The sequence below is a fragment of the Felis catus genome, chromosome C2 (assembly GCF_018350175.1).
Source record: "Felis catus isolate Fca126 chromosome C2, F.catus_Fca126_mat1.0, whole genome shotgun sequence".
NCBI classification, from domain to species: domain Eukaryota; kingdom Metazoa; phylum Chordata; class Mammalia; order Carnivora; family Felidae; genus Felis; species Felis catus.
The window spans coordinates 153,933,761-153,949,413 of record NC_058376.1 but is presented as its reverse complement, the minus strand read 5'-3'; the positions used below and the strand labels follow the sequence as shown (position 1 = coordinate 153,949,413).

General features: G+C 43.7%; 1 long non-coding RNA gene across 7 annotated transcripts in view; it reads right to left on the bottom strand.

The window, feature by feature from the left end:
• The window catches only part of LOC102899814, a 264,055-nt gene extending 251,562 nt beyond the window's left edge, over positions 1 to 12,493 (bottom strand). The window contains exon 1 of one of the 7 annotated variants that reach the window (XR_006585685.1): positions 11,870 to 12,493. This is a non-coding gene — a long non-coding RNA (uncharacterized LOC102899814). Of the gene's footprint in view, positions 1 to 8,379; positions 10,206 to 11,304; positions 11,601 to 11,869 lie in introns of those variants that run through there. The other 6 variants (XR_006585689.1, XR_006585683.1, XR_006585687.1 and 3 more) reach the window with 6 other exon arrangements.
• Between the last annotated feature and the right edge of the window lie 3,160 nt (positions 12,494 to 15,653).

Here is a 15,653-nt window from a genome sequence, read left to right as displayed (position 1 = left end):
CTCAGGCAGGATTGCTTTCTCCGGGGTTGTATGTTCTCCTACCCATTTCCTTCTGCCTTGGGCGGCCACAGGCCAATGGCGAACTGGCACAGGGGTACAAAAGTCAGGCTCCTTTATCTCAGGTTAAGCCAGATCTGGGTTGCAATTTGGGCTCCCTAAGAGTCCCTCCAAAGCTGGTCTTTCACCAAGACCTTGCTTAGTTCTTTCTTCCACCCTACCCCTTTCTCCCTTACTGGTTTCTTCTGGAAACCACTAATCACTTGCAGATGAATACCTTTAGCAAGATCTTCCTTCTGAGAGCCGATCTTAAGACATGTATAGATATATACATTTTACAAATAACAATATTTCCACGTGAAAACTGACAATAAATTCCACAAATAAAAATTTTATTATAAAATTTTACAAATTTACCAAAAAGCCCACAATATATCTGGACCTTTTAAACAGTATCATTGCCAAACTCTGGCCAACGATACCCAAATCAGCCCTAACAGCTTCCTTACCACTCACGGAAGTGCCTCAGATTCCCTGTAAAATGATTTCTAGCCATAGGCCCCACATCCTAGTCAAGTCTCCAAATGTACGTCTGTGTCCCAGTTCTCACCTATTCTCCCACCTTTACTTGTAGCATCATGATTTCATTTGTCTCGTGGATTATGAACTCATGCTGGCTTCAAATTCTCTATTTTCAGATCCCTTTGACTACCTAAACATCAGCCTAGATGAGAGGTCTCATGACCCGCCTGACCAAATAAAGATTTCAGAATATGTGTTTTCTCCTCAAGCCTTGGTTCAGGGTCTCCTACTCCTCAGTCCTAGAGCCAAGCCACAGCCTTAGGGCCCTGCCTGTGCCCTAGCTGGGGCAAGCTCAGAATCCTCAGCCTGCCCATCTTCTGGTTATCCCAGTACCTCAGTTTTTTAGAGCCTCAGTTTTGTACTGGGTTGGTGGCCCGGTGATCCCCTCCCAATTCCTCACATGGCAGAGTCACAGCATGTTAACTGGAACCCACAGCCTCTCTGAAGCCAACTTTCTTGCCACCATCCTGCTCAGAAAAATGCCTCTGGGTACCCAGAAGCCAGGCCCCAGCAAGCAAAGGTCTCACTTGATCAGGCAACAACAGGTGCCCAATGGGGATTCAGCCATGCCCCCTTAGGATGAGGTGATCTTTTCCCATTTGACTCTTTGGTTCCTGGCCTTGCCATTCATCCTTTCATTCATCCTTTTGTGCCCATCCCTCCAGTCCTCCCCAGAAATAACACATTCTGTGGAAGTAGACAGAATGGTTTCTTTTCTCTTATCATCATCATTTTTTCCCTTTTCGTCTGCTTTGCCCACTCACAAAATCCCCCCGCCCCTACTCTGTGAAGCCACCAGCTTCCACGGCTTCTTTTTCAGTACCAACAATCTACTTACACTTTCCTGATTGAGATTCACTGGATGCCTCAAAATGATCCTTGAACTTCTTCTATAAATCTTGTCTCAAAAATAAAATTCTTGAAAATCAGGCAAAGGCATGTAGACTAAAATTCTAAACTACGTAACATTTAAGAGCATGAGCTCTGGAACCAAATGGCCAGAGTCTTCACCCCAACTCTTTTACATGCTAGCTCTAGACCTCAGTTTCCTCATCTGCAAAATGGGGATAATGATAGAACCTTCTTCAAAAGAGAGTTACATGGGTAAATGGATGCATTAGATGTAAATAATTTAGAACATGGGCCACAAATGGAGTGAGTCTTCAATAACGATATATAAAGCTATTTTTATTTTGACTTCCTTTTGTGTTTTTCGTAGCTATGCATGTAGCCATTACTCAAAACCTGATCATCTGGAGAGAGATGGCAGAGGAGGAGGATCCTGGGCTCACCTCATCCCACAGACACAAAAGAGATCAACTAGACGTTATGCAACTAACTCTGAATACAACCTGAGGCTGACAAAGCCGACTCCACAACTAAAGACATAAAAAGGAGGCCACATTCAAACAAAAATGAGCTACTGGGACTTCATCGAGATAAACAAGCTTCTACACAGCAAAGGAAATGATCAGCAAAACTAAAAGGCAACTGACAGAATGAGAGAAGATATTTGCAAATGGCATATCGGATAAAGGGTTAGTACCCAAAAGCTATAAAGAACTTATCAAACTCAACACCAAAAAAAAACAAGTAATCCAGTGAAGAAATGGGAAAAATACATGCAAACCTGTGATATGTTCACAAAACAATAAAGCCAAAGAAATCTGAGCACAATACTAAAGAAAGTCATCCAACCACAAAGGAAGAGAACAAGAGAAGGAAAAGGGAACAGGGAACTACAAAAATGACCAGAAAACAGTGAACAAAACGGCAACAACCACATACCTGTCAATAATGACTTTAAGTGTAAATGGTATAAATACTCTAATCAAAAGACATAGGGCGACTGAATGGGTTAAAAAAATAAGAAGACATAGGTGACTGTAGTTGCCTATGAAAGACTCAACTCAGACCTAAGGACACACACACACCGAAAGTAAAGGGATGGAAAAAGATGTCCCGTGCAATTGGATACAGACAAAAAGTTGGAGTATCAACACTTACATCAGACAAAATAGACTTTAAAACAAATCCTATAACAAGAGACAAAAAAAAAAAAAAAGAGACAAGAGACGTTACATAATGAAAAAGGGATCAATCCAAGAAGAAGCTATAGCAATTGTAAGTATCTATGCACCCAACATAGAACATCTAATATATGAAACAAATATGACAGGAGAAATTGACAATAATACAACAGTAGTAAGGGACTTTAACAGAAAATCAACAAGGCAACAGCAGCTTTGAATGATACATTAGACCAGATGGACTTAAGAGATATACACAGAACATGGCATCCAAAAACAGAAGGATACACATTCTTTTCAAGAGCACATAGGAAATTTTCCAGGATGGATCACATTAGGCCACAAAAATAGGCTCAATAAACGTAAGAAGATTATAAATCGTATCAAGAAACTTTTCCAACCACAACACTATGAACCTAGAAATCATCTCGTAAGAAGAAACAAGAAAGCCACATACGAGTAGGCAACCAATGGGTCCGTGAAGAAATCAAAGAAGAAATAAAATGCCTGACAACAAATGAAAATGGAAACACAATGGTTCAAAATTTCTTAGGACACAGAAAAAGCAGTTCTGAGAGGGAAGATGATAGCGATACAGGGCTGCCTCAAGAAACAAGAAAAATATCAAACAATCTAAATGTATACCTAAAAGAACTAGAAAAAGAAAAATTAAGAAACCCTAAAATCAGCAGTAGGAAGGAAATAATAAAGAGTAAAGCAGAAACAAATGAAATGGCAACTTAAAACACAGTAGAAAGTATCAATGAAACTAAGCTGGCTATCTGAAAAGACACAATTTATAAACCTTTAACCAGATTAGCCAAGAAAAAAAGAGAGAGAACTCAAAATAAATGAAAGAAAAGTTAGAACTGACACCGCAGAAACACAAGGTAGTTAAGAGACTACTACAAAAATTATATGCCAACAAATTGGACAACCAGGAAGAAATGGATAAATTCCTAGCAACAAATAATCTTCCAACACAGAATCAGAAGGAAATGGAAAACATGAACAGATGGATTACTACTGGCAAAACTGAATCAGAAATCAAAAACGCCTAACAAACAAAATTCTAGGACCATAGGACTTCACAGGTGAATTCCACCAAACGTTTAAAGAATTAAAACCTATTCTTCTCAAACTATTCCAAAAACTAGACAAGGAAGGAATGCTTCCAAATTAATTCCATGAGGCCAGCATTCTCCTGATACCAACACCAAAAAAAGACACTATAAAAAAAGAAAATTACAGACCAATATCCCTGATGAACATAGATGCAAAACCTCTCAACAAGATATTAGCAAGCTGACTTTTAAAACACATTAATCACCATGGTGGGTGGAATTTATTCCAGGGATGCCAGGATCATTCAATATCCACAAGCCAATCAACCACAAACACCACATTAACAAAACAAAAAACAAATTTCATATGGTAATCTCAATACATTCAGAAAAAGCATCTGACAAAATTCAGTATCCATTCATGATAAAAACTCTTAACAAAATGGATACTGAGGGAACATACCTCCACACAATAAAAGCCGTATAAGACAAACCCACAGCTATCATACCCAATGGTGAAAAAATGAAAGTTTTTCCTCTAAGATCAGAAACAAGACAAGGATGTCTACTCTTACCACTTTTATTCAACATAGTACTGAAAATCCTAGACACCGCAGTTATACTAGAAATAAAAGGCATCCAAAATGGAAGGAAAGAAGTAAAACTCTATTTGCAGATGACATGATAATAGAGAAACTCCTAAAGACTCCACCGAAGAACTGTTAGAACCAATTAGTGAAATCAGTAAAGTCGCAGGATACAAAAATCAATATGCAGAAATCTGTCGTATTTCTATGCACAAATAATGAACTAGCAAAAAAGAAAAAAAAATTCCACTTATAACAATATTGAAAAGAATGAAATACTTAGAAATAAATTTAACCAAGGGGTAAAAGACCTGTACTCTGTCAACTGTAAGACTGATGGAAAAAATTGAAGACAATGCAAGTAAGTGGAAAGTTATATCATGCTCATGAACTCGAAGGATTAATATCATTAAAATGTCCATACAACACAGATCAATATACAGATTCAGTAAATCCCTGTCAAAATACCAGTAATATTTTCCACAGAACTAGAACACATGACCCCCCAAATTTGTACGGAACCACAAAGACCCTTTTTCTCAAGCAATCTTGAAAAAGAACATAGATGAAGGTATCATAATCCCAGATTTCAAACTGTACTAAACAACTATAGTACTAAACAACTGTACTAAACAACTATACTAATTAAAACAGCACGGCACCGGCACGAAAACAGACATATAAAGCAATGGAAGAGAATAGAGACCCCAGAAATAAACCATACCTATATGGCTAATTAACCTATGACAAAGGAGGCAAGGATACGTAACAGGTAAAAGTCTCTCCAACAAATGGTTTGGGGACATCTGGACAGCTACCTGCAAAACAGGGAAACTGGACCACTTTCTTGCACCCTTTCTTAAACTAACTGGATTAAAGACCTAAATGTCAGACCTGAAAACTCATAAAAGAAAACACGGACCTATTATCTCTTTGACATCAGTCTTGGCAATATTTTTCTGAATCTGTCTCCTGAGGCAAGGGAAACAAAAACAAAAATAAACTACTGGAACTCCATGAAATTAGAAAAGGTTTTACGCAGTGAAGAAAACCATCGATAAAATGAAGAGGGACCCACCAAATGGGAGAACATATTTGGAAATGATACATCTGACAAGGGGTTCACATACAAAATATATAAATAACTCATACAACTCAACACCAAACAAAACAAATAATTCAATCTAAAGATGGGCAGAGGACCCGAACATTTTTCCAAAGAAGAAATACAGATGATTAACGGACACATGAAAGGACGTTCAACGTCACTAATCATCAGGGAAATGCAAATCAAAACCACAATGAGATGTTAACCTCACACCGGTCAGAAGGACTAGGATAAAAAAGACAAGAAAAGTGAGGCAAGGATGGGAAGGATTGGCAAGGATGTGGAAGAAAGGGAGCCCTTGTGTACTGTCGGTGGGATTATAAATTGGCACAGCCAGAATGGAAGGCACTATGGACGCTCCTCAAAAAATAAATAAGTAAATGTAGAAATACCACGTGACCCAGCAATTTCACTACTGGGTAGTTACCGAAAGAAAATGAAAACACCCATTTGAAAAGACACAGGCATGCCTATGTTTACTGCAGCAGTATTTACAATAACCAAGATAGGGAAGCAACCTAAGTGCCCATCAATAGATAATGGAGTAAGAAGATGTGGTATTCTCTCTCTCTCTCTCTCTCTCTCTCTCTCTCTCTCTCTCTCTCTCTCACACACACACACACACACACACACACACACACACACACAAATATTACTTAACCATAAAAAGAGAACAAAATCTTGCCGCTTGTGACATGGATGGATCTAGAGAGTATTAGGCTAACTGAGCTAAGTCGGAGAAAGGCCATGGGATTTCCCCCGTATGTGGAATCGAAAAAACAAATGAACAAAAGAAACAGACTTATAAATACAGAGCACAAATGGGTGGATGCCAGAGGGGAGGAGGGTAGAGGGATGAGTGAAATAGGCGGAGGGGATTAAGAAGTACAAACTTCCAGTTATAAAAGAAATAAATCATAGGGATGAAAAGTACAGCATAGGGAATATAGTCAATAGTATTGTAACAACGTTGTACGGTGACAGGTGGTGGTGACGCCCATGGTGAACGCTGCATAATGTACAGAATTCTTCAATCACTGTGTTGCACACCTTAAACTAATACATTGTCTGTCACCTATATTTCAATTAAAAATAAAAAACTGATATCCATCACCTGTATTTCAATTTTAAGAAACTGACCTTCCTTCTTTTATAAATTAATAAAAGAATGATGGTTTCATCCAAAACCACCTGCGAGGGTTTAGAGATTGAGGGAGATGAGCAAAAAGGCAGGTCCGACCCTTGTCCTCAGGTTACCACCTCGGTGGGCAGGCACGAGAGACAGATACGGAAGAGATCTTTGCACACAGTGACACAGTGAAAACACAGATTCGCAATTAATTCACGGGAACGCAAGCCTAACCTCAGGAAAGGCTTCGTCCCAGAGAGGGAGGGGGGAGAAGAGGAAATCATCAAGTGGGGTCCTCAGGGCTCTAACTTTCCCCAAATGAAATGCAAATCTGTGTTTAATTTCAAGGATGTTGTAATAGGCAGGGCCAAAGGCAGCAGAACCTATTAAAAGTTTTAGGTATTTATTCCAACTCAAAGAACTACGGTTGGCCTCCTGAGCTCAATAACTCACCAGCTCTAGCTATTGCCATAGTCTCCGTTCCATAGCTACTCAGCTTTTAATTTGTGTGCAAAGCCCAGGAGGACGAGAGAAGCAGCTGGTCCCTCAGACAGGAGTCCTCAAAGAGAAACAGATCAGGTAACAGCAGAGACTCGCAGAATGCTGCCCTTCTCCAGGGAAGGGAGGGAGCCTGCCGTCAGCCACTTCGTAGATGTTGAAGATGCAGACATAACCCTAGCGACCACAAAGTAGCCATTGTGTCCAAAGCTAAGTAGTACAGGATGCCCCCAGGGAGGCAGGGTGCATTGAGGGCAGGCCTCTGATAATAATAACTTAGGCCTTCCAAATTAGGACCGAGTTCTTGACTCCGGAAATGAGGACAAGTAGGAACGAGATGTTGAGTCTTAACAGAGCGCTTTGTTTTCTGAGAGCAGAATTCTCTCCGATGCCATCCCCTCCTCTTAAGGAAAACCATACATTTCTTTGGGGTTTTGTAGCGGAGAAAAAAAAAAAAAAAACAAAGGCATCCGATGCAGCACATGGGTCTTACGCAGCACAAACGCCGAGACCCGAAGGGTCTCCATCTTGCCTGCCCGGGGTTAGGGGCCAAACTGCCTTCTGGAAAAGTGCTTTCCCCCATTTGTGGATCTGGATAGACCGGATCATCTCCCGGGCACACGTTTAGATAACGCGCAAGTGAAAAGCTGTAAGTCAAGACGAAAAGCGTGGCAAATGGTTTGTTCTCACTGCAAACAAAAATGCACTCTGATTTATTTATCCAGGCTTCAACAAAACATTTTTCTTGTCTTTCAATACTAGCTTTCTCACCCAATTTTTTTTTAACTTTTTTTTTTATAATTTTTTTTTCAACGTTTATTTATTTTCGGGACAGAGAGAGACAGAGCATGAACGGGGGAGGGGCAGAGAGAGAGGGAGACACAGGATCGGAAACAGGCTCCAGGCTCCGAGCCATCAGCCCAGAGCCCGACGCGGGGCTCGAACTCGGGGACCGCGAGATCGTGACCTGGCTGAAGTCGGACGCTTAACCGACTGCGCCACCCAGGCGCCCCTACTTTCTTACCCAATTAAAAGAGCACTTGATGAGCAAGGCACAGATGCACAGCAGCATGGCTTTCGCTAGTGTGGAAAGTAAGATCGTCTGAACAATGATGTCACTCCCATTCTTAGTTTCCCCTTCACAAACAAGGCTCACGGCTGAGACAGACTTTAGACCAGAGGCTTACAAGTGACCCTCCCCCTGCAACTATTTTCTGGAGGCCGCTGCTAAAATAAAATGAAGAATTGTTTTCAAATCTGCAGGAGGGTAATTCCTTTTTTACCCTTGATTATTTTCCTGTTACAAATGTTATAATTAGCGTGCCTGCTTTTCAATACCTTTATAGATACAGTTATGTTAATCCACTGATATTCCAGGCTTTACCTCAAAAGGCTCCCAGATGTTCCGTCCCCTGGTCCGACGGCGATTTCTCAACTTGTGAGGAATCCGCAACGGTGGCCACACTAACAGACGAAGCACAGTTCTTCAGGGACAAAGACTCTTGTGCCGACACTAATTGCCAGCGCCTACTCAGCTCTTATCACCTGCCAGGCTGAGTGGTTGAGTCTTCAGATCAGCCCGACAAAGCAGGTGTGTCTTCCAGGGGGAGAAAAAACGAGGTTCGTGAAGTTCAAACACACGTGGAGAGCCGCACTGCCGGGAAGAGCCTGAACCTCGATTTAGAACCGAGGCTTTCTGGCCCCAGAGCCTTGACTCAGAGCCACACTGTCCCAAGCAGAGATCGGGCAAACGACCACTGATGGTTTGATCATCGGGACTCAGCCTCCAGACTGCCGATCTTATTCACACTGAAACTCCTTCCTCTAACTCAGTGCCAGGCACGTAGTGTTTATGGAAGAAAATAATAACCTCAAGGCCTTTAGCACTTAGAAAATCAGGAAATAGCCCACGAGTCAGGCCGCTGATACTGGAGGCCAAAGTTAGAACTGTGTGAATCAGAATTGCTTTACTTCACATGAGACAGGGAATTTGGCCACCAGGACGTGAAAAACACCCATAGTAGATTTCCTCACAATTCTGTGGCTGTGTTTTTACTTTGCAACCCCCTTGCGAATAAAGACATCAACTCTGGTCTTACATGCCACCAAGGAACACCACTGTCTTGGGTTAGGCTCTCTAGAAGCAGAACCGGAGACAGGGATTCAGATACAAATGATTCACTGGGCAAGAGCTCTCAAGAGAAATCTGTGAGAACGAGAAGGGAGGAGGACAATGGAGGGGCAGGGAAGAAACGAGGAATCCAGATGGGTTCTCTGGAAATCCTAGCTTTGACCTGTTCCACAGGGGGCTGTAAGACATAAATAAACTGCGGCAACACCCGTGCCTAAAGTCGGGGGTGGGGGTGCTGGCCTTTTGCACATCCACACCAGTCAGTTATTGGCTACGGTCAGCCCCAGGAGAAGAAATGTATAATCTTCACTCCCAGTCTTCAGGGGAGACAGCTGTGAGCCTTCACCAGCCAGTGGCAACTGGGGGAGTGGGTTGTGGTTAAGGGAAGTTTGGCTGGGCACCAAGCATCTACCGTAACTGTTACAGAGACTTGATCGTTCGTTGGATTCCTGTCTACGAGAGAGCAAACATTACGGATTCAACAAAATGCAACAAGTCCCTATCTGCACCGGGTCCTTGTTTTATGCTAAGACTACAAAAATGAACAAGCCGCTGTCCTTTCTATGGAGAAAGGATATGTATATGTACACACACACACACACACACACACACACACACACAGAGGAGGATTTCAGATGAGGAGTACCATAAGGAAAATTAATCAGGCCAAGGTTAGAGGGTGATCTGTAGGGCAGTGACTGCTTCAGAATGGGTGGCCAGGAAAGCCCTGTCCGTGGACGGGCTATTTGAGCAGAGACTGAATTGGATGAGAAGGAAATAAGCCACAAGAAGCCCCACGAGCACAACTTTCCTGGCAGAAGGAACAGCAGGTGCAAGGCCTCTACGTTGGAAACAAGCTTGTTAGCATCAGAGCCCTGAGTAGAAAAGAAGTAACTAAAGCACAGGGAGAAAATTCGAGCACGAGTCCTAACACGGAAGTGGACAATAGAGGGATGACCACAGTCCGTCAGCACAGGTAAAGGCTACGCATCGGTGGCAATTTTCTACATCAGATGCTAAAAATAAAAAGATGAACAAGCTGTGGTCTCTGCCCTCAAGCAGGCCACAGCTTAATCCTGAGATATATATTTGCATAATCCTGTGCTTCATATACATATAAACAAAGATTTTAATTCACAGGACAAGTGCTGCGGGCTATAAAAACACCAAGAGAAAAACACTGGATGCTGCCTGATTATGGCAGTAAACACCCCCCAGAGGGGAGGGAGGTTTGGGGTAGGGTCTTGAAGCATGCGTAGGAGCTTGCCTGAAGGAGAAATAAAGGATATGACATTCCGGGAAAGAAAACAGCATGAGCAAACGGAACTAATCTGTAAGGTCTGGAATATCTAAAGTACACACAGCATATAGAGACTGGTGGAAAGGCAGGTGGTAAGAAGAGGGAAGAGGATTTGCCAATTTAACCTGGAAAGGCAAACTCAAGCAGCTCTAAAGCAGTTACCTGTTTTGTTATTGTCCTTTAAACATCACCAGAAACTACTAGGTCAAACTTGGCTCCCAAGACAGCACTTCTCAAGGGTGGTGTGTGAACCACCTATGTTGGAATCTCTTCCAGCGGTTTTCAAAATGCAGGTTCCTGCACCCCCACCCCCCTTCCGCTTTTCTTAGAAATTCTGGGTTATCATCTTTATCCAGAGGGCATATGCTTTCTACAATTGAAACATGCCTTCCCAGGTAAAAGCGAAATTGGGCCTCCCATTCTGGTTACTTCTAAGATGGATGTATATTTGCTTTCCACCGTATTTTACAACAGCAGGAAGAAAAGGGTTTGGAAAAAAGCCATTTTAGGAACTGGGAGGAGAGAAAACTTGCTAAATTCTGTGGCTGGGAAAGGTCAGCACCATATAGATTTCGTTTACTCCTCACAACAGCCCCCTGAGTGCCGGACTGCAATTATTCCCATTGGACAGATAAGTAAACCGAGGCTAAGAAAGGTGAAGGCACCCCGTCCAGGTGACAACGACGACAAACCCCTGCAGGAATTCTAGGGCAGAGGGAGCCCGCCCCGTAAGTCCTTCTGAGGGGGCTGCTTTAAAGTCGGGCAGTCGGCCCCCATTTGGACTAGCTTCCCCGGCCATCAAGGCTCCCAGGGGTCTCCTGGTCCCCGAGCCCGTCAGCCAGGCCCCCCCTGGCAAGGAAGTTCACCTGCAAGTGTACCTGCTGCGAGGTCTGCTTTAGGTTCAACGTGCGCATGAGAGCAAGAGACGGCTGGGAATTGGGTAGACGCCTGGAAGCCCCCTGCCCACGGCCCCCAGCCCCCTCAGAGACCAGGGGCCAGGCCTCTCCCTTCACCCGCGAGCTTGGCGGTTTCTGGGCGCCCCGGGCAGCCCAGGCTCGCACATGCGCAGTATGCACCCTGTCGACTCTCCCGGGGCCGCTGGGGTCGTGGGGGTTTGTGGAGCTGCGGTGGGTCCCCCAACACATCTCTACCCTTCTGGGTGGAGGCATCCCACCACCCCGTGCAACCAAAGCTCTTTCTTTCTTTTTTTTTTTTTTTTAAGGTTTGTTATTTTTGAGAGGGAGAGAGACACAGAACCGAAGCGGGTTCCAGGCTCCAAGCGGTCAGCGCAGAGCTCGACGTGGGGCTCGAACCCACGGACCGTGAGATCAGGACCCAGAGCTGAAGTCCGATGCTTAACCGCTTATCCCACTGGGCCGCCGGGCGCCCCCCGACCACAGCCCCCTCGAGGCTCCAGCTTTCGGGTAGCGCGTGAGCACTTACCGGATTTGGACTCGGAATCAGGTAGAAGCCTGTACCCCACCGACCGGTTTCCGTGACCCGGCCTCTCCAGGCGCCTCCCCTGGTCACGCTGGCGGCTCCGGGACCTGAGCAGCGCGTGCCTGCGCAGTACACCCCCACCCGGCCGTCCTTGAACCTTCGGGGGCGGGTGGGGGCGGGGAGAGGCCAGGCCTGCGGCGCCCAGGGCACGCCCCAAACGTCTGCACAGCCTGCTGGGTCGGAGGCTCCCACAGCTGTAAACCGTCCTGAGATTGGCAGCCTGAAGGTGGCAACACGCCTGGCGGGGTCCCCCACTCCTCCGGCCTTCAAGGCTCCCAGGTGTCCCTTATCCGAGGAGAGCCCAGCTGGTCAGCCAGGCTTGCCTCCGGCCCTGCCTTCGGGGTGAATACGCGCCTTCCTGTTAAGTCTGGGCTTGGAATGAAGCAGATGCCTGACACTCCCAAGATCCAGCCACTATGTCCCAGCGTCTCCGGCCACCCAGCTTGTTCCAGATCCTTCTCTTCCCTGACCTGCAAGACCCGCGCACGAGCACTCGGCACCTAGCAGGACCAAGCTTCTTCCTGTCACCGAGCATCACAAAGGTGAGAGATACAACATGCATAGAAAAATAATTACGACCCTGAGCGTCAGGGGGCGCCTGTCGGCTAGGCATCCGAATCCTGTCTTCCCCGCAGTCCCTGATCTCACAATTCCTGGGTTCCAGCCCCCAAGTGGGGCTCTGTGCTACCGGCTTGGAGTCTGCTTGGGGTTCTCTCTCTCTCCCTCTCTCTGAACCTCCCCTGCTTGCTTGCTCTCTCTCTCTCTTCAAATAATGAAAAAAAAAATTGAAAAGAAGACACTGAGGGTCTCATAAATACAGAGAACAAACTGGTGGCTGACAGAGGGGAAGGGAGGTGGGGGATAAGCAAAATGGGTGCATGGGGAGTGGGAGGTACAGGCTTCCAGTTAGGAAATGAGTGAGTCGGGAGAATGAAAATACAGCGCAGGGAATATAGCCAATGGCATGGGAATAGCGTTGGAGGGTGCCACACTTGTGGGCACAGCATTCACGTAGAGACTTGTCAAATCACTGTGTTATACATCGTCAACTAAGGTAGCATTGGATGTCAACTCTACCTCAATCAAAACTTTTAAAAGACACAGAGGGTCAAAGGCAATTCACCCAAGTGTATTAAGATGTCACCTGCACTACTCTTCAGGGACAACAAACTGACAATGGAATAGTAGTGAAGAATGAGGTATTAACTATCAGATGGTTTGCGTGCGTTGGGTTGGCAAAAAATTTAATATGAATAGAGGACCGTGAAACACGTTGTGTTGCTGGGCATTGTATGGGAGAAGGCCGTTGGACAGGACCTACAAAATATCGTAGAAGAATGCACCCCTTGACCTGGAAATTCTATTTCAGTCTTGCAGAAAGACTACCACAGTCACTGGCTACTTAAATTCAGGGCCCCGTGCAAAAGGAAAACTCAGGAACCTTGTTTAAATATGATTAAGAACTTCAACATAGCGGGGTGCCTGGATGGCTTAGTCGATTAGGCACGTGACTCTTGATTTTGGCTCAGGTCATGATCTCGCAGTTCATGGGATTGAACCCCGCCTCGGGCTGCACACTGACAGTGCAGAGCCTGTTTAGGATTCTCTCTCTCCCTCTCTCTCTCTGCCCCTCCCCTACTGGCCCACATGCACCCTCTCTCTCTCTCTCTCAAAATAAATAAATAATCTTAAAAAATTTTTTCAATTTAGCAACAGCAGAGCATTAAACTAAAAAGGGACCTCTTCTGAGCACAAAGCCCTCTTCAAAGGCATAGATCTCAGGTCTATGAAAGCATCCTGGTTACCGCACGCACAAAATTGCATAGTCTAAGATGTTCACTGTAGACTCGCGTGTAATAGAAAAAAAAATGGAAACATCTTGAATGCCCACCAAAAAGAAAATGTTTAAATTAATTTTGGAATGAATGTCCACACAATTATTTATTTCCATTAAAAAGAACGAGCTGTGTTTAACCACACTGCTAAATAAACCAAGTATGCCCCCCCCAAAAAATGGCCATAATTAATACTGTTTACAAGGAAAAAAATAGAGACGTGTGTTCATAAACATCAATAAAGTGCCAGGAAAGGCACTGAATGGACACACATAACTTCTCACAAGGTTGGCCATGGAAGAGCAGAGACAGGGGGCTAGGATGCCCGTGTTCTTTTCATCAGTATCATTGGTGTGAGGAATGCGACTGAATACGAAATGTTTTTAACAGAAAAATTATCATACAAAATTCCCGGATAATTGGGGGAGATAGAGCTAGAAACGCTGAACAAGTAAAAGCAGAGGAAAAAAAGCTAAAAGGGATAAAATTAAATAATAAAAACTCTAGGGGCGCCTGGGTGGCTCAGTCGGTTAAGTGTCTGACTTCAGCTCAGGTCACGATCTCGCGGTCCGCGAGTTCGAGCCCCGCATCAGGCTCTGGGCTGACGGCTCAGAGCCTGGAGCCTGTTTCCGTTTCTGTGTCTCCCTCTCTCTCTGCCCCTCCCCCGTTCATGCTCTGTCTCTCTCTGTCCCAAAAAAAAAAAAAAAAAAAAAAAAAAACTCTAAAGATGCTGTGAGACTAAGATTCTCAGATAATGAAAACAAGAACCGTCACTTGTAACTTAAAAGAGCAGAGAAGTTAGAAATAGATACCGGACAAAAATAAATACGTTTCGACAGGTAACGGCGTTTGTAGGGATCAAGTATAACTCAAAGCAACAATTATTAGATGGGGAAAAAGAATTATTTTGCAAGGAAAAAGGTACAAATGTCTAAGAAAGACATAAATGTCATGAAGTTTTATGTACCGAATACCATGCCTTTGAAACGTATAAAGCAAAATTATTAGAAATCTGAGAAAACCGTCCAAAACAGCAGGATAGCTCATGCTCCTTAGATTGATGCTGTATCAAATAAGTATAAAGACAGACATACGGTAAAATAATGGCACTGAGAATGCACATTCAGAGGCAGCATAATACAACAGCGAAAATGTGGTCTGCAACCCCTTGGCGTACAGCAGAATCCATTATCTGCCGCTTACCAGGTGTGTGACCTGGGACAAACATTTACCTACCTGTCTGTGCCTCAGGTTTTTCATCAGGTAAATCTGTCCAGGAAAAAAAAAAAAATATATATATATATATATATATATATATATACACACACACACACATATGTATACACACACGTATATTATATATATACGCACATGTATACATATATCTGTATCTTATATATTTATATATATTTTAATATTTATATATTTATATATAAATATAAATTGTGTATATATATATATATATATACACACATACACACAATAATGCTTAAACTATATAATGTGCTATGTAAAATAATTCAAAATTTTTGGTTAAACGTGTGAAACTCAAGGACACTATACATGATCAGAATTGGTGGCAAAGTATAAAAGTGGCCATTTACTGTAGGAAGAACTGAAAGATTTATCTCCCATAAAGAGCAGTTCTCAATGATTTGTGAATCCCTCAAACTATGCAAGGGTAAGGATGAAAGCTATTTGAACAGAAGTGGACAGGGATGGAGAGCTTTGGAACTCGTATGTAAACTGATATGAAAACTTGACAAAGATGTTAAAAAACGCACACGCAATTTACTGGCAAATTTTGATGTAAAATTTCCTAAGGGGAGGGGCACCGGGATGCCTCAGTCAGTTAAACCCCAGGCTCCTGGTTTCCACTCAGGTCATGATCT